The sequence below is a fragment of the Zalophus californianus genome, chromosome 1 (genome assembly GCF_009762305.2).
Source record: "Zalophus californianus isolate mZalCal1 chromosome 1, mZalCal1.pri.v2, whole genome shotgun sequence".
NCBI lineage: Eukaryota > Metazoa > Chordata > Mammalia > Carnivora > Otariidae > Zalophus > Zalophus californianus.
The window spans coordinates 155,194,578-155,221,265 of NC_045595.1; the positions used below are offsets into that span (position 1 = coordinate 155,194,578).

At 36.9% G+C, this 26,688-nt stretch overlaps 1 protein-coding gene and 1 pseudogene across 5 annotated transcripts in view; one reads left to right on the forward strand and one right to left on the reverse strand.

Moving 5' to 3' along the window:
- The window catches only part of LOC113917567 (limbic system associated membrane protein), a 651,218-nt gene that overhangs the window by 284,742 nt on the left and 339,788 nt on the right, over positions 1 to 26,688 (forward strand). The window lies entirely within an intron of this gene.
- LOC118357303 lies at positions 45 to 1,872 on the reverse strand (annotated as a pseudogene).

Below are 26,688 nucleotides of genomic sequence, written 5' to 3' on the forward strand. Positions count from 1 at the left end.
ATGTCTAAAAATACACATGTACTTTAATTACAAATATTTTATCACTAAAAATGCGAACCATCATTTGAGCTTTCAGTGAGTTTTCTTTTTGTTGGTGCAGGGTCTTGCCTCTATGTTGGTGGCTGCTGACTGATCAAGGTGGTGGCTGTTGAAGATTGGGATGGCTGTGGCAATTTCTTAAAATAAGACAACAATGAAGTTTGCCCCATCAATTGATTCTTCCTTTCATGAAAGATTTCTCTGTAGCATGAGATTCTGTTTGGTAGCATTTTGTATACAGTGGAACCTCTTTCAGAATCGGAGTCAATCCTTTCAAGCCCTGCCACTGCTTTATCAACTAAGTTTATGTCAAATCCTAAATCCTTTGTTGTCATTTCAACAGTCTTCACAACATCTTCACTAGGAGTAGATTCCATCTCAAGAAACCACTTTCTTTGCTGACCCATTAGGATGCAACCGCTCTTCCATTAACATTTTATCATGAGATTACATCCCCTCAGTCACATCTTTGGGCTGTAATTCTAGTTCTCTTTCTATCTCCACCACATCTGCAGTTAACTGCAGTCAAATCTTGAAGCTTCAAAGTCATCAATGACGGTTGGTATCAACTTCTTTCAAACTCCTGTTAATGTTGATCATTTGACCTCTTCCCATGAATCATGAAAGTTCTTAATGGCATCTAGAATGGTGAATCCTTTCCAGAAGATTTTCAATTTCCTTTACCTAGATCTATCAGAAATATCACCATCCATGGCAGTTATAGCCTCATAAAATGTATTTCTTAAATAATGAGACTTAAAAGTTGAAATTACTCCTCACTCTACGGGCTGCAGAATGGGTGTTGTGTTAGCAGGGATGAAAACAACATTGATCTCGTTGTATATCTCCATCAGAACTCCTGGATGACCAGTTGCATTATCAATGAGCAGTAATGTTTTAGAAGAAATCTTTTCTTTTTTCTGAGCGCTAGGTCTCAATAGTGGGTGGGCTTAAAATATTCAGTAAACCATGTTGTAAACAGATGTGCTGTCATCCAGGCTTTGTTGTTCCATTAATAGAGCACAGGCAAAGTAGATTCAGCATAGTTCTTAAAGACCCTATGATTTTTGGAATGGTACATGAAGATTGGCTTCAACTTTAAGTTACCAGCTGCCTTAGTCTGTAATAAGAGAGTCAGCCTGTCCTCGGAAGCTTTGAAGCCAGGCATTGACTTCTCCTCTATGAAAGTCCTAGATGGCATCTTCTTCCAATAGAAGGCTTTTTCATCTACATTGGAAATCTCTTGTAGCCATGTTTATTAATGATCTGAGCTAGATCTTCTGGAGATATTTGGCTCTCCATGTAGCCATGTTTATTAATGATCTGAGCTAGATCTTCTGGAGAACTTGCTGCAGCTTCTCCATCAGCACCTGCTGCTTCCTCTTGCACTTTCATGTTACAGAGACGGCTTCTTCCCTTAAACCTCATGAACCAACCTCTGCTAGCTTTCAGTTTTTCTTCAGCAGCTTCCTTACTTCTCAGCCTTCACAGAATTGAAGAGAGTTAGGACTTTGTTCTAGATTAGGCTTTGACTTAAGAGAATGTATGGTTGATTTGATCCTTTATCCAGACCACTGAAACTTTCTCCACATCAGCAATAATGCTGTTTCACTTTTTTATCATCTGTGTGTTTACTGGAGTAGCACTTTTAATTTCCTTCAAGCACTTATTCTTTGGCATTCACAACCTGGCTAACTGTTTGGTGCAAGAGGCCTAGCTTTTGACCTATCTCAGCTTTTGAAGAGTCTTTCTCACTAAACTTAATCATTTCTAGCTTTTGACTTAAAGTAGAGATGTGTCACTCTTCCTTTCACTTGAACAGTTAGAGGCCATTGTAGGGTTATTAATTGGCCAAATTTCAATATTGTTCTGTCTCAGGAAATAGGGTACCACAGGAAGGGGAGACAGATGGGGAACAGCCAGTTGCTGGAGCATGTCAGAATACGCACAGTCATGGATTATGTTCACCATCTTATATGGCGTGGTGGTGGCACACCTAAACAATTAGAACAGTAACATCAAAGATCAGAGATCACTGACCATAGGTCACAATAACAAATATAATGATAGTGAAAAGTTTGAAATACTGTGAGAATTACCAAGATGTGAGCCAGAGACACAAAGTGAGCAAATGCTGTTAGGAGAAGTGAGCAAACACACCAATAGACTTGCTCATTGCAGGGTCACCACAAACGTTCAGTTTGCACAAAATGCAATCTGCAAGGTGCAATAAAGCAAAGCGGGATAAAATAAGGTATGCCTATTTATAAGATGGGGAAGAAGAAATATTCAAATGGGATAATAGAGAAGCTGAATAAATTCAAAAGCTCATTATTTTGAAAAGGCTAATAAAATAAGAAAGCCTATGCAACACTGGATCAAGTAAAAAAAGAGAAGGCAGAAAAATCATTGATATGTATAAAAGGCTACATCATTAAGATATAGTAGAAATGTTTATATCATAAGAGCAATAAATAAACATTTTTAAGCCAACACACTAGAAAACTTAGATAAAATGCATATTTTTAGAAAAAATAAATGATAGAACTTATATAAGAGGAAATGAAAAATTATTTTTTTATCTTTTTTTCCCCATTATTCGCTTTGGTGAGGAAAACTAATATATGTTCTAAAGAGAATGACTAGAGTTGATAAGCAATGTTAAGGAGTCATTCCTTTCCCTGCCTTGTTCTGTAATTTAACTGGGGATTTGGGGAAGTTATTAGAATAGGAAGGTATAGAAGTAGTAATGAGAATAGGGGGCATAATGGGAACAGAGGAAGGAAGAGGAGAAAGTGAAATAGAAGGCTGAGAATGTGCTACTTCTTTTTCCAGCTAGAATTATTTTTTCACCCTTCTTTACTAATGTACAACATTCTGAAATATCCCTCCCTCCGATTCTTCTCACCCTTCTCCTAAACCCCTTCTACTCATCTATCTTCTACCTTCCTATATGTAGAAACAGTAGGCAGTGGTTGAATGGTATGTAACAGGGAGAATTCTATTTATAATGAGGGGGTCTACACGTATGTCATAGTTCTGCCACTTACTGTAAATAAATTTTAATATAAAATGTAATGGTTCCCAATAAACTATAAATAGAATTTCAGTCACCTTGGCAGTGAGTGTATTTGAGACATTTTAGTAGAAATGAATGGAACTTAAGCCATCAACTCTAACCAGTTGGGCAATGGCATCCTCCTAACTATAATATATATCCATATATAACTATATATGGATTTTATTTCTGTGACTATTCCATTCAGGCCAAGGTCCCTTTTTAGTTATCAAACTCCAAGCCTACAGAGAAAACCACTGATCATTTTTCCCTTCTCCCTCTTCTTCCTATGTTTTCCAGTAACCTGAATTTCCCATTTTCTTTGGATTAGTTGAAACATTTCCCCCTCTATAGTTTCACTTTCTTGAAATTATGACCACTTCAGCAAATGAATCCCAAGTACGTATTTTATCTACATTAGTAAATATAAGCACTTAAGATCTATCTTTTGGGCAAAATTACATGAATGTCATTCTGCTATAAACCTGTTGCTATCTGTTGCCTTAAAGTCTCAATGTTTTTGTGTCTTGTTGCCATCATGTAAAAAATATGAATTACATTCTGTACCTTCTTTAGTTTAATTCAGCTGATCTGATTTTCAGAGGAATTGCTGAAAATTAGCTTTTCAAACTGCTTACCAGTTTTCTAAGATGATCCAGTCATTCTGGCCTATCCAGCACTAGAGTTACCTTCCATCACTGTCACTTAGGTGTGTGATCTCATCACATTTAAATAATTGTAATTAGGACAAGAAATTCAGTTAGTGGTTTGACTTACTATTTAAAAACAGTCATGTGATTTTTCATTCACCTGTCTGTTAAAATGTGGTCCCATCTACAAAAACAGGTCCCGGTGCTCTCGAATCAGATTAATTTTAGAAACACTGTCACCTGGTGGTATATTCAAGTGATTGCACTTGGCTTTTCCTCAAGTTTTTTCAGTGTCCATGTCTACAGGAGAAAAGAATCAACCTCTAAAAAACTAAACAAAACGTCTTAATTTACCAAGTGTAGTTCAGAGTGAGAACTACACAGACCCTTTCCATCATGCTATAAGACTTTAATTCAAAGACCGAAGATCATTCCTCATTCTGAAAAGTCCAACCTAGTGTTCAGGAATCCTTTGGGTCTCCCCTCCTATGTCTGTAATCACATGTATTTGTAACTTGTAGAAACTTGAAGAAGTCGTGGTAACATTTTGGGCTGATAAAACTATCTCTCTTTTATTGTGCCTCTTTGCTTATTTGGAAGAGTAGAACACGTATTCCATAAGAACCACAGGCAAGATACTGTACCCCAAAGAAAACTCTGCAGGCACAATGCTCTTCTCTCTATACTGAAATGAGTCATGCAATGCACGGCTGGTGAGAGAACAGAAAACATTGTTGTCTCTTGCTACATCTTCCCCATTCTTCCAAATATAGGAACGATGAGAAGCATTATAGGTCTAAAAATATGTCTCCTGTGTGCTGTAATAAACTGGTCTGGACTGACCTTTAAGGAGGAATATAAATGTGCATAGGTTGACAGTGAATGACTTAAGCAATACAGCTGTACCTAAAATCCTGCAGCATTCATTTGTCAATTAGCTAGCTTATTTGATCAATGAAAATAGCAAAGCCAAATATTTCATTCATCATGTCGGCTTCGAGGGTGAAGAGATAGTTAAACTTTTTGAAGACAGAATCTATCTTTACCTTATGTCATGAGATTTGCTTATGGTAGTTAAAATAGCCATTTGCCATGTTCTTTGATATCATGTTGGAGGACTTCAGATTGGCCTCAGAACTCTCGGTCCACAAACTGGAGAAGAATTCTGTTTAATATCAGAACTAAATATTTTTGTGGTCTTGAATGCTTCTGATCAAAATAAGTTTATTTTATTTTATTTTTAAATGTGAACAGTTACCCTTTGAAAATCGGGCCCTGATATCAGGCCATGTTTGTGATGGTGGCAGCATAATAGTTGCACTTTTTGTGAGAATTTACTGGGTAAAATTCAAGATACTGCAACTTCCTTTGAGTCTTCAGCCCTGAAGAAGATCGGGAAGTTACTACTACCTTCCACAGCAGGAGTATGAGCAGATTCCTCACAGGGCAAGTTTCCCAGGACCTTAAAGACCCTCCTGAAAATGTATATTACACACACACACACACACACACACATAATGATCAATATATATCTTCAGTTGACAGTGCAAATATCTAAACAACTATTATGATCAGAATAATCTTTGGTGGATTCTCATTCAAAGTGACTCAACAAATTGCCTTGGCTGGTACCTGCCCATGAAATCCCCAATTTTAACCCAAACCAACATGAAAAAAGAGACAATTGTGTAAGTTTAGTCTTCAGCAACCAGGGCCATTACTCTCTAGCATATCTCTTTAGCAAGGCATAGAATTAAATTAAATAAAAAAACAAGAACCTATTGATTTTTCCATAAATTAAATACTTTGTTCTATGAATGTTTTATTATCTCTTTGTGAGTCATTCCTGCTCATTGCTGCCTCTGCTTCCAGCCTGGAACCCATGGCACAGTTCTGATGACTCCCAAAATCTGAGCAAGAGTTGTTACACTATCTCCCTGAAAATAATCTTTAGCAGTCTCACTGCTGGTGAGGGATATCTTTTAGAATAGAGACCAATTACATCAATTTTTATGAAATTAGTAAATGTAGGTTAACTTTTTTTGCCAATTTATAAAATATTTTATTTCCATTATTTCCCTAGTTTTGTTTAAAAATGAAAGTAATTTCCAAATGTTATACCTGAAAAAAAGAAATCCACAATTGGCTGAGAGAGATACTCTTGAGGACATGGATTATATTTCATTTATCTTTGTATTTACCAGAAATGACTGCTACAGAATAAGAGCCCAGTGAATGTCTGCTGAATGATTTAAAGCCTTATAATCTTTAGCCTATGTGGCATAATAATTTGCCAACTCTGTTAGAATAACTTGATCCTCTATAACCTTGGTACTCAAAGTGCAGTCCTTGGTCATTATCAGAACTTGTTAGAAATACAGACCCTCAGGACCTACCACTGACTGGAATCTGCATTCTAACAAGAGCCCCCTGGTTTTTCATATGTGAAAACACTGCTTCTCTATATGTCTATTCCTTTATTAGGATGGTCAGTCTTTGTTTTCCTAAGCTGTTGCCCTATGAATGTATTTCTCAGTTCTATGTTGATTCCTGTGGGATTTTTCATTGAAAAGGACAGAGAGGATCTGTTTCTATCTATTGCCTATAGACACAAACATGTCTCTCCCATTCTTTTGGATATTCTTTACCCTTTATAAGGGCATCATTATCTAGTTTAATATGAGAGTGATCCTTTTTACATAAAACACTACAAAAACTAGTGAGGTAATGTATGGTGATTAACATAACATAATAAAAAAAAGAAAAAAAACAAAAATACAATAGTCTCCTCTGTAGAATACAGAATATTTTATAAGTATTCAAGATTTTTCTGTCCTGTATCACATTCTTCTGAAGATTAATCAGTAATTCCAAAATAAATTGATTCACTGGGGCAGCTATAAAAAAAATCAATTTAAAACTTGCCATATATAGGGCACCTGGGTGGCTCAGTCGGTTAAGCATCGCCCTTCAGCTCAGGTCATGATCCCGGAGCCCCAGGATCCAGCCCCACATCTGGCTCCCTGCTCCCTCACCCTGCTTGTGCTCTCTCTCTCTCTCTTGCTCTCACTCTCGCTCTCTCCTTCAAATTAATAAATAAAATCTTAAAAAAAAACTTGCCATACATATATTTAGTATAGAAGCCTGACCATTTTTTTTTTAAGATTTATTTATTTATTTTAGAGAGAGCAGGGTAGGCGAGGAACAGAGGGAGAGAGTCTTAAGCTAAGCGGAGAGTCCAAGGGGGGGATCAGTCTCATGATCCTTAGGTCACAACCCTGAGATCACAACCTGAGCCAAAACCGAGAGTTGGACGCCTTTAACTGACCGTGCCACCCAGGCGCCCCAAGGACTGACCATTTCTTAAAGGATGTATGTTTACCTCATTGGAAGGATGAGAAAAGTAATTAGTGCCCATAGTTTTTTGATTCCCGTGTCATTAGCCAAATTTTTGTACTTGTGGTTAGTCTTAGAATATATATTATTGCCAAATAAAATGTATATTACTTGTTAAAAAAAGAGAAAGATATACCCTCAGTATATTTTAATTAATTAAATTAAATATCTATAAATGACTGTAGTGAGTTCAGTGGTGACCTATTCAAAGATAATGTCTAAAATCCTCAAAATGTAACCTTGTTTGGAATAAGGAACTTTGTAGATATATTTAAGATAAGGATCTCCAAATGAGATTATTTTAGATTAGGGAGGGTGCTGAATCTAACGAGGAACGCGTCTGTGGTGTTAAATCTAATGAGGAACGCGTCTGTAGAAGAAAAGACAGTGAGAGACAAAGGGAAGGCCAAGCAAAGAAGGAAGCAGAGATTAGAGTAAAACCTCATGCTCTGTAAAGCAAAGAATACCAACCATTGCCAGCAATCACCAGAAGTTGGAAGAAGCTGGAAAGGGTTCTTCTGGGGCCTTTGGACATCTGGCCTGCAGAACTGTGAGAAAATAAATTTCTGTTGTTTTAAGTCACTAAATTCGTGATAACTTATTACAGGAACCATGGGAAATCGATATAATAGGCTAAATAGTTTGGTGATATACTGACTGAGTGAGTGGCTTTGACATTATAAGCCCCCTGCCCAACGTCATCACACCCCTACTTGTATGTCCTCTTCTGATTCAGTTTCTGCACATGAAGAGACACAACATATGGACAGGAGGCAGGACACATGCACGGATGGATAAAGATTGATAAAACAGTAATAGTGGACCAGAAGAAATGGTGGTGCCAAGAATGGGAAAATTGGCAGGAAAAGAGAAAGGCAAAGTAAGATTTTTAAAGCAACTTTTAAAACTGTAAGGCAGAGACTTAAAAAAAAAAAAAAAACAAAGATCTAGAACAACTGTGTTTATAAAGGGCCATAACCTTTGGCTGATGATATTCCCATTACATAAAGAAATTACTAAATAACCTTTACCCTCTAATTCAACAATCACAGTTTAATGGGGGGCAGGGTGGGGAGGGAGGGGCTTTGGATTTACTATAGTTGTAACATTGTGTTTTGTTATTATCTCTGGACTGACCTCTGTGTATGTGTGAGTGCATTGCCTGCATGTGTGTGACTAGTAGGAGGGGTTTGGAAACACACTCTTACCTTCTAGGAAGTGTGCCCTGTGCTCTTTCACAACTAGTGTGGATAGGGCAATAGTCATTGGTCTGGATGAATGAACACCTGTGCGTTTATTCTATGCATGCTCAAATCCCTTGCCAAAGCTGCATGATCCAATAGGGTGTTAAAACTATTGATATATTAGGTGTGTGAAAGAAATGGGTGGTTTTTAAATAGTTTGCTCCATCTGTGTCACTAATGTGGGTCTTGCCACCTTGTAGCCTCACAAATCAATATCCAAATTCAATGACAAACTCTTTCAAAAACATAACTCATCAAGCTTTAGTGCTACTTAAGACAAGGACCTTGCCTGTGTGAGGCCATCAAACATCGATATTGACTCTCTAGGACATTTTTAAGGCTATTTATATCACAATAAAGGCGCTTTATTAGCCTCATCAATCAGAAGAGGGCAAATTCCATCCTGGAATCAGTTCTGCCTAAGCCTGTGGAACAGGGAAGGGTGAGAAATTATGGGATGCATTATCTTCAATCTCATTTGAAACATCCTAATTGAAACAATGGACGAGCACAGTTTATTGCTTATAAAATAAATGAAGGAGGTACCACTATTGTAATAATGAAAGTTCAGGCCTGTGGTTGTTTTTCCTCTACTTGACAGAGAGTTGGTGGTCAGCCAGCAGAGTGATTCCTGGTTTCCACAGTTAGAGACACAGTGCATCTGTCATTTGACCAAGATGAATGCACTGGCCATGCAGTAGGGCTGCATGCAGCTTGTAGCACAGGCCTGGACTGGTGCTTCCTGTCATCTGTGACTTGGCAAGTCATACTGCCTTTCACTGGATCAGGGAAATGTTACCCCAGAATAGTTAACAGTTCAGTCTCAGGAGTCAGACAAGATCGGGTTCAAATTCTCTCTGATCTATTTGAGCCGAATTTTTCTCATGGAAACAAGGGACCTGCATCTTAGGGTTGGTGTGAGAATTAACAAAAATAATACCCTGTGTATAGTAAGCACTTGGGAATTGCTTTCTAGTAACGGTATTCGTTGGGACAGGTTCTCACTTCTGTTTGGGTATCTAGGACAGGTATCAAAGTGTATGATTGGTGGTGATGTTTGTGAGTTGAAGAGCATCGGTCTTAATGTCAGACAGAGTTAGATTTGAATCCTAGCTCTGCCATACATGAACTGTGAATTCTAATAAACATATTTTCTCTGGGTCCTAGTTCCCTAAGTCGTAAATGGGTTATGAACATAATAATGCCACCCTGTCAAAGTTGTTGTGAAGACCAAATGAAAAATGCATGTTGGTAATGTACATTGAGTGCTTTCTAAATGCCTTTAGTGCCTCATACACCATAAGCATTCCATAAATAACCTTTTTATATGATTATTGAGAGCCTGGCAAAATTTTAGAAAGAAATATCAATGTGCATGCCCAGAGAATTATTTAATTTCATAGATTTTATACATTTACTTAACAAATATTTATTTTCTCTTAGAGCTAGACAGTGGGCATACAGAGGAGAACAAGACAGTAAACTCTCTGCTCATGGATCTTATAATCTGCATGGGCAAGATGGATTCGTACCCTTATGAAATAACTAACAGAGGGTGATGTGAAGAAAGTGGTGGGGGATGGGAAAAGGTGATTGGTCAGCACTGGACCCTCTCCAACAAAGCATTTGGACTAGGAAAGAGTAAGCAGTGCAAATATAGGAAGGGAAGATGAACACATTTTAAGCCACAGTTAAAGTTAGCATTACAGGATAACTCAAGAAAGATATTTGGAGAGGCACATATCCTAAGGCCAAAATAAACTATGAAATGATTCACTGAATCATACCAAGTCATTAACTGTTACTCGATTGAAATTTTTGTTGTTGTTATTCCGGTTGAAGAGAAATAAAAGTGCTAGACTACTATAAGAGCTGTAAGGGAGAGAACTAAGGGAAGAAAGGAGAGAGGAAGAAAAGAGGACAGTTGTAGAAATACCAAACGATACAAACTATTACCTGAGGGTTTTTTCTCTTAAAAATTTGGGGACTTTTTCAGTCCTGAGAAGTTCATGAGAAACATGTTATGTACTGGAAGATTGTATTCTCCTTTTTTGTTCAAGTTCTTATAGTCCCTATTTCACAAAGGAAAGATGAACAACTGTGTCTTATTACAAATAATCCATCAGGTGTGCAGCAGGGAGGAGAAGACAGTGTGAACTTTCGCATTCTCTTCATCCTGATCCTTATTGCCAAGTGGTGCTGGCTAGGGCTTACCACAGCTACTGGGTGTCCTGTGGGGAATGATATGTGTTAGCAGGTTAAAGATGCTTGCCTGTGAAGGCCCCAAGGGACACTAATACTGAGGCATTTGAACTATTTTCTTTATTAGCTAGCTCTACTGGTAACTTGCTATTGAGCTGCAAAGGATTAGAGCAGTAGTTCTCAATGTATGAGCAACAGTTGCTCAAAGGGATTCTTGGACTTGAAAATGTGGGAGTTACTTGTATAAGACTCAGTCTCTGTCTACCTGTTTGGCATTGTTTATAGGGTGGGTTTATGATTAAGGAATTTTTGGTTTCAAGACACACAATACTTGACTTAAACTGGCTTCAACAATGAGGGAGTTTATTGGTTCACAAAAGTGAGAAACACAGTGGAAGGGCTAGCTGCACTTATCAGTTGACTACTTTTTCTAAGCCTTGCTTTACTTCCCTGTTAACTGTATTCCTGAATATGTTTTCTTCTCATGGTCATAAAATAGCTGTAGAGCACCAGACCTTGTGTCCTCTACATACTGAATCCCTTGGAGGAAGCAGCAGTCAATTAAAATCCTAAACCACCTCATTCTATTTTACTGGTTCTGACTGGGTCACATTCCTGTCTGAACCAATAACAGATCTAGAGCTTGACCTAGCCCTTGGAACCATCCTTACTGTCGGCAAGTGGGTCTCAGCCAACCTACAAAGGTGGAGAGATAAACATGTGTATCCTTAAATGGATCCTTAAATAAAGTGAATGCAGCCTGAGTGACTAAAGAACAATACTTGTTCATTAGAGCAAGATTGACTAAAAGAAGTAGAAGGATTTGAAGAGAAAGTGAAGGATGGATGATGGAGAAGAAGAAAGGAGGGGGAGAATCTACACAGACATGATCTGTACTTAGAAGTAGGTTTAGAATTTCTTGGCAGGTAAGTGATTTTTTAATTTATGTGGAAGAATCTGTGACTATACTACATATATTTTATTTAAAAACTTATAAAGATAAAATGTTTAAAAAGAGGGACAGTGAAAATAAAAAAGTAAGAATAAGAATAAGAATAAAATATTTTTGAGTTTCATCATTATCATCAAAAAGATGCCCCTCTTCAAATTATATTTTCAACATACTCAACAATGTATCGAAAAAATACAAGTATCTCTTCACAACTCTGAAGCCTTATCTTTAAAATGGCAATATTTATCATCCATGTTTTCATATTAGATACTTATTATTTTTTTCAATCAGGCATTGGATGACTGAACTATGTTTGAAAGGACAAGCCAGCTCAGGTTAGAATTTTTGCTACCTACATTTGTACCTACACAGTTGAGATTTCATCAGCCCAAATATTCTATCCATATGCTGATTACTGTGGGTTTCGTATACTAAATCACCCTACCAGCTTGTAGGATTCTTGATCGGCCAAATAACCTTCCAAGGGATTCCATGGAACATAGACAACAGTTTTATAATTAAGAGAAACAGGTAACAAGGTGGGTAGGAGGCAGTGGCAGATAAATGAAATGAAGGAAAAAAGAAAGTTGGCTAGATAGAACAGCCATGAGATGGGCTAGAAAGCATGGTTTTTAGTACAGTTACCCACAGCATTTGTCTCCTTAAAATATTGTCTTTAAAACTACTAACAGTGTTCCCTGATATGCTTGGGAAAGCTTGTTCATCTTTATATTTGGACTCAGCAATAAAAGAATATTGGGCTGCTGTTTTGGGGTTGGTGTCCAGAATACAGTGAATATCGGGGTGCCTAGGTGGCTCAATCGGTTAAAGGGTCTGCTTTCAGCTCTGGTCATGATCCCAGGGTTCTGGGATCGAGCCCCACATCAGGCTCCCTGCTCAGCAGAGAGCCTGCTTCTGCCTGCCACTCTGTCTACTTATGCTCTCTCTCTGTCTCTCTGTCAAATAAATAAATAAAATCTTAAAAAAAAAAAAGAATAGAGTGAATATTGAAAGTGAGATTGATAGCCCAATTCCTCTAATTATCCTCCAGATAAACACCTAGAATCTAGACTCCAGTGCATTTCTCAAGGCTTTACTTTCTACTGGGCTGCCCCCAAGAAAGAGATACCATATCCCTGCAGGGCTGTATGCATCCCTAGGGCCGGTCAGGCAGAAAAAGTAGAATTTCCGTGGAAACCCTGCATATACTCACGTGAGCACATCTCCACCTGGCTTTTGTCCTTCTAGTGACCAAGCCAAGTGCGGCAATTTGTGTTGTGGCCACTGGAAGCAGGGCTTGCTTCATTAACACCATATCGTGCTAGCAGGATTATAGGGAAAGGGGTTTGGGCTTCCTTTAGGGAAAGTGATTTTCTACTGGGCCCTTGCCAAAGGTCGTACTGACTATGTTTGGAGACAAGCTGGGCCATACCCTTCACATAACTGCTGTTTGCTTTGTGGCCAGAGTTCCTTTTTGTAAATAAAATCCAATATATCAGAGAACTACTTACCTTGGGAAAGGGGGATGCTATTTACCCAAGGTAGGAAATTGGTACTATATTATCAGAGGGTATTTTCTGAGCAAATATTTAATCAGAGCCTCTCCTGTTTGTCTTTTTTGGCCTGAGGATGTTCTGTGAAGTGCAATGCATTTCCACTCTATGTTCATGATTTACTCAGAGCTTTGCCATAAGCTGTTGTGGATGCAAAAAGAAAGTTCAGTATTTTTAATTACATTGTGTAACTAATCTGTTATTTGACCCTTCTATGTTGCCAAGTAAATTTTTATCAGTATTTCTTATTGCCACCTATCAAGGTCTTGTGAAGCCATATTTTGTTAAGCTTTTCAAGGGATATCATGGATGTAATATAATCACGTAGTCTTATACACTCTTGCTGTACTGTGGATGTCTATGAACTTATTGAATCCATTCTCCTTGTAATTTTATATTTTTCAGTAGCCTGAACATTTGTTTTTGACAAATACCCAGGAATGTTGTCACATTGCTGAAAGGTTTTTAGTTAACTCAGGTGACATATGATTGGCATTGAGCAAAAATATTAATGACTTGTTTTAATGTTCTTTTTCTTTGTGGAGGTCACATGGAAGTGAGAATTAAAAATTTCCCTCTTTTCTGCATTGTGTTCTTATTCTACTTATTAATCTTGGTTAATGAAGTATGTTGTCTGGATCTTTTCTCTAAGTCATCTTACCATACAGTGTGAGTAATGTCTTATTCAATTAGAGTGATGGGACAGACCTCACGTATAGTGATAATGATCACTTAAATGATATTATACTTTGAGATATTGAAATGTGTCCCAGTGTACAATCCAAATAGGGGGCAGCACAGCTGTTTCCTAAACTTTGTCTATTATATCACATGATGCAGATCACAGTACAATTACGGGAGCTATGGCTCTGAGAATGTGCTCTGAGGGGGAATAACATGAACAAATCCAGTTAACCTCTCACCCATGGACATGACGGGAACGTGTGCATTCACTAAAGAATAGTGGGGGGAAACTGCTCCACCAGTTTCCAGAAACATCATTTAGTGGGAAAGAAGTATGGCTTTGGAGCCAGAAACTCAGGTGTATGATGAATTCCACTACTTTTCTATCCAGCTGCATGAAATTGGCCAAGTTGTCTGAGATCTTCATTCTTTTCATGGGAGAAATAAATGAACAGATCTCTATAAAAAGGGCTCTGATTGGCCATAATTATCCAATCAATATGACTCTTCTTCCACTATGCGATGATCTTGTCAGGACAACCATTATATCTTAACTCCTGATATCCACCACACGTAGGGCATTCCCTGAGAAAACATTCCATAAATGTTTATTAAATGACTGAGTGATTGTTAACCTTTGATAGATGCAGACGATCACACGAGAGATTCTAATTAAAAACTAAAATGAGCCAATAAAAGCACCCGATGGGCCTGGATCACCCTGTGCTTTGTGGTGAGAGCACCTGGCCTAGTTGTGATAATGAAAATAAAACTAAGACTTGAGGAACCGGCTGAACACCTGACAGTAAACCTTTGAAAACTTCTATTAGAGATGCTAAGCAGTATGATGTATGAAGTTGACCCTTAACAATAGTAGTTTTAGAGGAAATACATGTTGCTTAAAATTAATTCTCCTAATAAATAAAAAACAGCAATAAAGAAATACTTCATTTTTTAGTTTGTCTCCATTGTAAAGTCAAAGGGTTTCACTATTTGCCTCATGAGCCGGTGTTGCTACAAGAACCATCCACAAACACTGAAAAGAAAATATTTGCTTACTCAGCATTTAGACTGTCTAGAGACACTAATTCCCTTTGTGAGCAGGTGTATTAAAGGAACTTTTTTCCCTCAAGTTTTATTTTTAAATATGGTACTTTTGTACTTGTTAATTTGCACATCTCCTGAAAATGATTCAAGACTTGCAAATGTATTCTGATAGTATTAATTTGAAAATGTGTTTCTCTTCTTTTTTGCTTTTTATCCACCTGCTGGAAAAAAGAACATTAGTTGAATTTGACTAAGGTGGGGCTCATAGATGCAAAGGAATGGGAGGGATTTATCTGTATCTTCTGACCAATACACATATGTGTCAGTTGGATGTGATTATCAACAGCCACAGAAAATTGTTCAAACAATCGTATCAGTGACTATAAAATTTAGCATATAAACCAAACTTGTTTGGTATCTAAATTAATTGAACTTTCATGTGATAAATTAAATAAAACAAGAGTATGAATTTTTCATTTTATTAGTAGGCAGTTCCTAGCAAATCTTGGAGATGCCTGCTGTATCATTTTAATTATTCCTTATAAATGAATCAAAATACATGAATCCAGACATCTGAGAAGTTTACAGAAATGACTAGTTAGGACCTAAACTGGAATTCTCATTTTACCTAGATTTCTATTTCATAGAATGCCTGGAATTTCCCCAGAGCAAGGAAGAGTTAGGATCCAGACAAATCTCATGTGCAAGTAGTAGGATTTATTGACAGATTTTTATCATCTCTCCGGCTAAATTCTGAACTCCGTAAAATCTATTCATATCTGCAAGCACCCAACATAGTGCTCTGACTCTTGACTTGGATGCTTAACAAGTATAAATGAAGGACATAATCCATGATACTATTTTCTGTTATTCATTAGACCTTGATTCAACTCTGCCTTACTTCCAACAAAAATTTGGCAGAGGGATTGATGTCCTTTGGGCATGTCCCATTGATAATGCTCTTGAGAGGAACTTGTCTTCTAACATTCTGCCTCCATAAATCTTCAGATTTCACCAGTTACACTGAGGCAGCTAGATGGGTCATGACTCATACTGACTGGCTGAGATTCAAGTTGAGTTTTCGCATTGCCAAACAGAAAATCCAGATGTGTTAGCTGTATGTTTCAGTTTCCTTATTTTTATTATGATTTTTCATTTCATATAGAAGCTTCAGATCAATATGTTCAAAGTTCACAGCCATGTTTATTTCAGTTTTTCAATCTTCTAACCCCAATTCAAAAAAAAAAAAAGCCAAAATCAAAAACAACAAAAAACACCACCACCAACAAAAAGCCTTTTCTCTTCATCCATGATATCTACAGAAGAAACCTGCCTGCAAATGGATATAAAATGGAGTTAGAGAGTCAGAGTTCAGATTCTATTATCCACATTTTCCCCACAGTTATAGATCTCTTAGTGTGTAAAAGAGTATCATTTACCTTGAAAAAGCAATGAGCTCCTGGTACAACCAAAGATCCTAATTCCCTAACCCTTACTGTCTTTTCTCTTTTGGTTACTAGTTATAAATCATTTCCAGTTTTCATTGTTGCCAGAAAAAATACCACCAAGTACACTCTTCCAAGTTTTTTGTTGTTTGTTTGTTTGTTTTAAGACTGCCCTAGTTTATAAAGCTCATTATGAGTAGTGGATTGAAAGTGAGTTCAGAACAACACAACTCCTAAGAACTAATGTACAAAATGCTCCTCCATTGCATTGTTTTTCCAACTGAAATAGAGCAGCAAATAAATGCAATCAATCTGGGGCACCTGGGTGGCTCAGTTGGTTAAGCGACTGCCTTCGGCTCAGGTCATGATCCTGGAGTCCTGGGATCGAGTCCCGCATCAGGCTCCCTGGTCAGCGGGGAGTCTGCTTCTCCCTCTGACCCTCCCCCTTTCATGTGCTCTCTCTCTCTCTCTCTCAAATAAATAAATAAAATCTTTAAAAAAATGCAATCAATTATAGGACAGTCTAGTTGAGGGGAGTTAAAGAAAAGGGTTAGGGAGGATGTTGGAAAAGCAGAGAAGAGAGTCAACGCAGTGAAGGAGGATACATGAAGGGAAGAATGCCCCTGGTTGAAAATTCAACCAAGAAAGAAGAATCACAAGAAAGGAACATAGACACCAAGAAAAGATAAAGGGACCTGCTGAAAAAAAGAGAAAAGTAGGAGGAAGAAAAAAGAAACTGCAGTAAGCAATTAACAACTATGAAACGAAGAAAAGTAGAGAAAGGAAAAGCAAACAGAATATCCCAAAAAGATAGCATCTCTTGATTATTGTTGGGGAAAAATACATATGAAACAAATGAAGTCTCATTTTGTTCTCATAAAAGCTTCATTATATGATGATATTTCAGAGCTGGCTTTAGATATGGAAATGAGTTTGTCACTGTCTTGCTCCCTATAACAGAAGCCGTTCTCTGCTTTCAAGTGGGAAAGAGACAACAGGAGCTAGGACATCATACTCAATGGGAGGACATCAGGCTAAGCCAGAGGTCCCTGGGAAATAAATGACGCTGAAATGCTACAGGGAGGAATTTCTTTTCCTAACTCTCCCCTTTTGAAACCCAAAATATCAGCATCCTTCCAGACAGTGCTATCCTATTTGTGCTCCCCAAATTAGCAAAAGCCAGTCAGTTTTTTGCTGTGCAAAATTCAGAGTGAAGTTTTCAAATGAAAACAGTAATTGTTCACATGTGTAAAAAGAATATTTTTGTAAAACTTCCAAATATTTGTGACCCCGATTGTATTTTCTTCTTTGAGTACGTGCATGACTATCTCCATGTCTACAAGCAGTCTCTAACTGCTATAAACAACTTAATTTCTTTACTTAGCTCCTAACTCCACACATTCTGTAGTTTTAAAGTTGAATGGAGAATATTTACTATCTTTTTTATTTTCCCCACATTTTTACACTTTCATTTTGTGTTTTCAGATCTCTCTTGGCCAGAAACTTGTACACAACTGTAATATGCTTTTATAAATATGGTTAGTGGTAAATAGACTCTAAAATGTTGTCAGTTATTTACATTTTAATTAACTTAAAATACTTAAATGTTAAGGATATATATTTAGGTTTTTTTTCCAAATAATTTAATCTGAATAAGCTTTTTAAGGCTTGAGACAAAGACTGCACCTGAATGGTTTCCTGAAGACTGGAATACTTTGGGAATGTAATACTCTGGTATAACTCTGGAGCAACTCAAAAGGCTTCAGAGCCCACAGATAATGATCATGAGTGAGAAGAAATGATGTCTTTGATTATCTGAGGGTATAGGAGGGGTAGGTCTTTATTCAAACTGTAAAAGTTTCAGTGATAGAGAAACTTTTCGGGTCTTTCTCCATTCAAGTTTCTCAGTTACTTCTCATTTTTTGAACATCAGTGGATGATGTTGAGTGCTATCATTGTTCTTTCTGGATGAGAAGTTAGTCTTCCACCAGACATATGAAAAAATTTCATATTTGTTGATTTTATGCCTGGTGGTCCAACCATGTTAGGTGGTAAGGAATCTTTGCCTCATATTTAGATTATTTTTTATTAAGTTTTTTTTAATTTTAATTCCATTATTGTTAAAATACAGCGTTATATTAGTTTCTGGTATACAATATAGTGATTCAACATTTCTATACATTACTCAGTGATGATAATGATAAGTGTAATCTTTAATCCCCATCACCTATTTCACCCATCCTCCCACCCACTACTCCTCTGGTAACCAAACCCATAGTTATATTCTTATAGCTTCTGGGTGTATAGGTCTTGTTCTCTAAATCATATCTTGCTGGGAAAGAAGGCATGTGGCCCCTTGTTCCAGGGTTGTATTCCTGTAGTTCCTTAATGAACAGACCTTTTCTCTAAATCATACGTTGTATTATCTGACTTAAGTCATCTCAAAATTTATGGGACTATTGTACAGCATCAAAGGCAAGGCATTTAGGACATACTCCAAGGATGGGTTGTGTAAACCTGACGAATATCTGCTATACTAACAAAGTTTCAGAGCAAATGGAGATTTTTTTTTCTTTTTTCCATTAATCAGACCTACTATCCTGGGTACACTTATTCATTTAAAATAAAAACATAATCCAATAAAACACTTTTGATTCACAATGGTTTTAATGAGAGGTAAATAAGAGAGTGTAGCAGCTAAAGCGGAATGGTTTTTGTTCTTCAAGTTCCATGGTAAATTAATAATTGTTATTACTCTTTCAATTTTCTTCTACATCATAATATTTTCCATGTGTTACGGCTTTGCCTATTGTTGGAATGTCACTGAAGTTGAAAAACCTAGACTTTCCTTGCTATTTCTTTCCAGAGGCTTTGCCAGAGTTACAAGTTAAATTTAGAATATATGCAGAGGGTAAACCATATCTCTGAGAAAAATGCTTCAGCTGTGGCCCATGTCTGCAGGAGGTGTCACGGGCCACTTTCTCAAAGCTCCTATTAGGACACAATCACTCTTTACCCAAACTCTACGTCTGGTTGTATCTATCTATAAATAGGCAGAGGAGACCTGATCAAACACTAATAATTTACTACTGTTTTCCTACTATTGATTTCTCCATGGGAATTGCTTTTGTAATTTTTTGATAAATTTAAAAAACAAGTGAGCTATTTTGGCTTCTCCTGTTTGGAAAGTAACTCAAGTTAGTCTTTCTTCTGAGTACCTGTGGTTGAAATTTACTCTTGTATATCCCTTATTATGATAGAGTTATTTGTTTAAAAGTCTTTCAAACCCACTGGATGTAACTTTCTAAGGGCAGGGAACATCTCCTCCATGTCTCCCATGGTTACGATAGGTCAGCATGAACCAGTTACATGTGGAGATAAGTGGAAGGAAAAAATCAGTGAGCTTCCTTTGGTTAAATTTGAGGTTGAGATTTGCTGTGGTAAAATGACATGTTTTAAGAGTATGTTAAATGGTAGATATATCATTTATTCATTTGTTATTTGTTCACTCATTATTCAGTAACTATTTACAGAGCACTCACACAACTTTCTAAATCATGGGAATATATAGAAGTGAACAAGAGGGATGTGGTATTCATGCTTGGAGATTACTTATGGCGGAAATGATAGACAATAAAAACATAAAAATTACTAATAAAATGTAATATTGAAGTGTGATGATATAATTCTTATCATATAGAGATATAAAGAGAGAGTACCTAAGTGTCTCCTTCAGACTACTAGGGCATCGGGGAAAGCCTCTCTGATAAGGTGACATTTGGACTAAGCTCTAAAAAACGAAAAGGAGCCAGCTGTGCAAAGATCAGAAGAGCGTTCTTGAGAAAATAAATGAAAACTACCTATTTAGCCACTATTTGGTAATCATCATAATTAACTTTGTACTACTTGGTAATCATCATAATTAACATTTTGATATATATCCTTTGTATGTGTGAGTGTCTGTGTAGGTATTATGGGTGTATGTATAAATAGGTTTTACTATAGAATATATTTGCTTTATTCATTCAAGAATATATTGTGAATATTTTTTCCAGCCCACTAAATTTATTTCTACAATCTATATCTGAATGACAGCAAAAATTCAACCAAATTCAAGTAATAATGTTTAATCAGTTTTCTCTGTTATTTCCACTTTTGTCTTATTTGCAATGTTTTGATATTTTAATTTTTGTATTTGCACAGTTGAGAAGGGGGTATATCGAAATAATGAAAAGTGCAGGCTTTGAAAGCAACCTGCCTGAATTTTGACCTGCCTCTGCCATTTAAGGTTATACAGCTTAGGCAAATTGCTTAACCTATCAGTTTTTTCATCTCCAAAGTGGTTATAATAATAGCACCTACCTCATAGCATTGCTGGTAGAAAGTTTCATTGAGATGGTACTCATGTTGTATACAGAGGAATGTTTGGCACCACCTGAGAATCTCACTAAATGTGAGCTGCCATTTATAGGTTCTAGAGAACTTGGCAGAGAATGAAGTATACTGTATCAACCAAACATTGTTAGTTACTATCCTAATTGTGAGAGGAGTTTGTAATTCATTTTAAAAAATCTGTAAGAAAGTTTAGGTAAAGTCAAAATTGTGCGGATTAAAAAATAGTGCATGATGTCCCCCAGGAACTGACTCAAGAATAAATAAATTTTCATGACCTGTGGAAGTTTGTGGTTGTTTTTCCTGGGAAGGTCAGAAAAGTGGCAAACTTGTTGCTGGGCTCAATATTTGTACATTGACAAAGTACTTACCTTTTACTCACTGAGGTCTCAATGCTAAACAAGAATGCAATATTTCAGTTTTTAGCTGTAGGTCTTACAGTAAGCAACTATTATTGGGTGAAAAGTTCTGCAGAAAGGCCAGTGAGTTCAAGTAATGAGGAAAGTGCACACAAATGAAACGTGATTGGGATGAAAATTTTGAAGATGTTGTGACCTTCGGGACTCTAGATCATCACATTGCCCCTAGCTTGAGTGTTCTTAACCTGAAGTTCCCGTAATGGGCTTCATGGAATCTGTCATCCACCTGAAATTGTTGATATTCTGTAATCAGAAGGTCACTTGATGAGCATACAATTAAAGTAAAGGGAGTTAGCAAGAATATCTAAATGGCTCCCAACCTCAAGTTATGATGCTAGCCTGATGCATTCATCAAATTTAGCTTGCTTTTTGTTTTTATTTCTGTTTTATAAACTCAGGGTCCAGGGAGAGCTTAAAAATTTCTGTGATAGTCTTAAAACCCCTGAGCCCAAACCAAAACTTTTTATGTGTGTGTATATCTGAAGCTTTTCTAAGTAGAAGTTAAATACCTTAGTCAAATTTTCAAAAAGTATCTGGGAACCAAAACTGATTAAGGGCCATTCATCTAGCCTGCTGGATGGCTCCAGAAGCTCACCTCAGCTTCCTGCGAACCTCACTTTGGTGACTGTCCTTACATTGGCTTTTCAGAAGCTTGTGTCCCTGACTTCTGCTGCAAGTAAAGAGTTACTGGGCTCCTATATTGTCTCTAGTCTCACTCCTGAACATCTGTCTCCCAGAGACTGGTTTCCACACACTTGCTGCCAGAATTCTCTAACTGCAAAAATGTTCTTCTCCCTCTTTCTTTTCTTTTCTGTTGTGCTTGTTTTCGTATCTACTGACCACAGTGCAGAACCTACTTAGATTGAGATTGTGTATTCTTAGAGATTTTGCCAACATGTAATATACATTTGTTCAGGCATGTTTTTATTTCTTACTCCATAAACCAGTCTACACCCCCCACTATTTCTCTTCTTGAGTTAATTTCTTCCTCATTTGGGCTACCAGCATACCTTGTACTTCTATTAAACACATCTTAGTTGAAATTTCTTAATCTATCCCTAGGACTGTGAGCTCCTTTAAAAAATGTGTCATTTTGTCTCTCCATCCCTAACACCCAGAGCCATGCCTGAAAAACTTATTATCATCTGGGTTGCCTTCTAAGACAGATATTATAAGGCTGTCCTTGACAGTGTTGTATGGAACATTACATGGCCTCCTCTTTATAAAGGCAAAGTAGAAAAATTGTCTTTTTAGCCAAAGTGACCTATGTAAATGATTGTGTATTTATCCACTTTTGCACGAACTACCAAGAGCTATATTATGATACCCCTATCATTAATGTGGAGAAGTCACAGCACATATTGTGTTCTAACCTCAACATTTGTTTTATCTTTCTTATTGTCATTTTCCCTTTGCTTTGATTCCCTTGCTTCTTTTAGTAAATACTACTTTCATGCATGGTTAAGCCACTTTAAATCAGTTTGATATAATTTATAAGGTATGATACACACACACACACACACACACAGTCATGTAATCATTTCTACTCCCAGCCATTTATCTTATGGATGGATTCTAGTTCCCACTGAAATGAATACATTAATATATACGTACACACACACACACACACACACACACACACACACACACACTTTGTTTTGTTTTCTTAAAAGCTGACTGTACTCTCACATTATATCCTATGTCTTTATTCAACTGGTAGGTTGACCTGACCTCCTAGTTCTTTCTTTACCCAGGACAACTCACTGTTTGCTACCAAGTCCTGACTTTGACAAAATTTTTATGCAAATAGTACTTCTACAATAGAAATAAGATGTGTAATGGCATTTTACAATGCCAGAATATATAGTGCCATTACTAAACATCCTTGCTGTACATGTTTGTGGTCCTTGGACCAGCAGAGACTCAGCCCTGCCCAGACTTACTGAATCAGAATCTACATTTTAAGAGATGCTCAGGGCATTTGTATGCACATAAAAATTTGAAATGCACTGATTTGCATGATCTTATGGATGAAAAATTCCATTTTAAATGTTGAAAGTACAAACTTTATAATTGATGTGGGGTGGAGGTTTAGTGTAATGTAAAAAATAAAAATTAACTTGGATTTAGATTTGTATTTGAGTCCTGGCTCTGCTTCCTATTTTCATTTATAGAAACTCAAATTAACTCCTACTCTTTATCAGGCATGTGTGTGGGTGATGGGGGACACAAAAATAAGTAAGACAGAGCCTCTGGTCTCACAGAGCTAACTCTGTAATCCTAAACAAATATGTGAAAAGATGGTGGATTGAACACACACCCACTTTTGCTCTCCCCAAACTATATGATACCTACTATAAAGGAATTCTTCTTCCCTAAAGACATACATACAAGGGGAGGTGGGGAGAACAGACAAGATAGCACAGCAAAAGCAATTTTGGGAGCTGTAAAGCACAGGAATGAGTGAAAGTGAGTTAGTAGACAGGAAAATTCTGAAGTCTAAGCCAGTAACAAGGAGAGCTGAAAACCAAACTGGTTCTTCCTCTGAACTGTTCAGGAATTGGCAGTACCATATACCATTGGAAGTTGGGGAAAGGTCAAGATTAGGATGGGGGAGCAACTAAAATCAGAGAAGTTGTTTGATGCTTAAAAGTGAATTAAATCCCTAAATCTCTTCTCTCCATGCTCCTGGCTGATTCTTCTTAGCTAAACCAAGCAACATAATTTAGGTTCATTCTCCTGGAGAAAGTAAAACAGTGTCTCTGTACTGGGGAGACCAGATACAGTTAAGAGTAGGGTACATGATATTTGTATAGTAAATATGAGGTCCCTCACCCCAGTACTAATTTTCCACTGAGATTCCCAATTATTGGCAGCCAGATTTTACCTTCTATGCAGAATATTGTACGACTCTTTCCTGGGGAATATAATTAATTGAAAAGAATAAATGTAGGGAAAGAGGGGAAGGCATCATAAAATAAATACCTGTAGGTCCATAGTGATATAAACAAGTGATTAGGCAAATGTGGAAAGAGACAAATCTCCCATGCAGAATTCCAAATAATCTATGTAGATATTGTTCCTTCCAGGAAATGGAGCATAACTCCCCACTCTTTGAATGTAGGCTGTTCATAGTGATTTCCTTTCAAAGAGAACAGTAGTAAAAGGGAGAAGAAAATAAGTAATGTACAGGGGAGAAACCTGACAAACACTGTTTCAGGCAGATGATCGAGGTCAGTGTCAACAGTGACAAATCATATTGATAGAACATACCCTTCGTAATAAGAGATAATGTAAATGGCATTTACCCCTGTGGTTTCCTCCCAAAGACCCATAACTCCAGTCTAATTATAAGAAAAACATCAGACAAATTTTATTAGAGGATCCTATAAAATACCAAACCACTATTCCTCAAGACTATCAAACTCATCAAAAACAGGGAAAATCTGAGAAAATGTCACAGCCAAGAGGAGTCTAAGGAGACTTTACAACTAATGTGGAATCCTGGAAGTGATCGTGGAAGAGAAAAAGGACATTAGGCAAAAACTAAGGAAATATGAATAATCTATGAATTTTAGTTAACAATAATAATGTATTAATGTTAGCCCATAAATTGTGACAAATGTACCATACGAAGGTAAGTTGTTAATAATAGGGGGAAATTGTTTAGGGTTTATGGGAACTTTGTACTGTCTGTAATTTTTCTATAAATCCAAAACTGTTCTAAAAGTTTATTTAAAAATAAATAACAGGGGGGGGATGCTGTGGTGTTTCTTAGAGGAATATTGCTCTTGGAGTCAAGTTCCTAGTCAAGGAGTCCCACCCATACATTAGAGTTTTGAGTCACCATTTCTTTGATCATTATAACAAGATGCATTTATTTTAATTTATCAGTATTTCAGACATCACTTTTCCATGTTAGTACATATAAATCTAGTGTTTTGATTATCCCTTGTTGCACTAATTGTCTAGATTCAGGAATTTAGACAAGGCTTGACTAGCTGATGTGGTGTTGACAGAAGTTGCTCCATGGTATTCAGCCCACAATTGGGCTGGTCTGGAGGGTTCAGATGGGCTTCACTCAATTGTCTGTCACCTTGACAGCATGCCTAGATGGGTGGGCTCAGCTAGAATTCTTGGCCCGGAGTACTTAATATTCTTGGACCTTCCAGCATGGCAGCCTCATGGTGGTCAAACTTCTGACATGGCTCCTAGAGAAAGTCTTCCAATAACTCACATTTTATTCCCCATTTTAAATATGAATAGCATATGAAGATTACCAGATACCTACGGAATGGCTGAAAGAATATGAAAGAAAGAAACCAAAATAAACAGTAATAGCAACTTGAAGAAAAGAGACAGGGTTTGAACAGAAAAAACTTTTAAATATCATTAATATTCTTGACAAGAGAAAATATTGGAGATTGAAAAGAGGTCTTGGAAATTTGTAACATAAGGGTAGAATGGAAAACTCAGTAGATATGTTGACATTCAAAGCTGAGAAAATCTCTTAGGAAGTGGAGGCAAAAGACAAAAAAAAAAAGGTGGCAAACAAGAAAAAGAAAAAAAGATTGCATTACAGGACAAATCTAGAAGACCTACCATCCAAATAATAGTAATTACAGAAACAGAAAGTTGAGGTAAAGGAAAGGAGGAAATCACTAATGAAATCATTCAATAAAAACTTCCTAAACTGAAAAATATGAATTTTCAGATTGAAATGATTGAAAGCACATGGTGAGTAGACCCACCTTAAGGCACTTCACCTTGAAATTTCAGAACACTGGGACAAACACAAGAACCAGTGAACATCCAAGTGGGGAAAAAAAAATGGAAAAGCAAGTCACATTCAAAGGATCAGATGTTAAGTGATTTTGGACTTTTCAATAGCAAAACTGGGGTTTAGAATTCAATGGAGATTATCATCAAAATTTAGAAGGAAAATAATTTCCAATCTAGCATTCTCTACTCAACAAAGTTGTTTTTGTTTTTGTTTTTTTACCCTCACACTTGGTTGATAGACATCAAATTCATCACATAATTTACATGTCACACGTCTTAATCACGAAGTTCTTAAAGGATGTGTTCTACCAAAATGACTAAATAAATGGAAAAAGAGAAAGATATAAACTAGAGAAAGATAAGAGATTGAACCCAGGACAGAAGCAAAGAGAAATAATAGGATTATAGCTCTGCAAGAAATGTAGGAAGCAAACAGTTGAGAGTGGACCAGATTCTATTCCCAGCTCCACCGTTTATTAACTAAGATTCCTGGAGCAATGTAATTGACCTGTGACTCAGTTTCTTTCTGTAAAATGGGGATAGAGTACTCAAAATATATAAAAAATATAAATACATTTGAGTTATGCCTGGCACAGAATAGATGCTCAACAAATATTGGCCTTTACCATTTATTACTAACTCCCCTCCCTGCTTTGCCCCCCCCATTCAGTCCTTATTAAAAGTAACATAAATATATTGGCTTATTTTAAGAAAAATAAGTCCCCCAAATGCATGCCACATTGTTTCCACTTTATCAGGCCATAAAATCTGAGCTAGACTAAAGATTCCATTTAAAGTGTTTCCAAAACCCTTTAAAACCTGCAG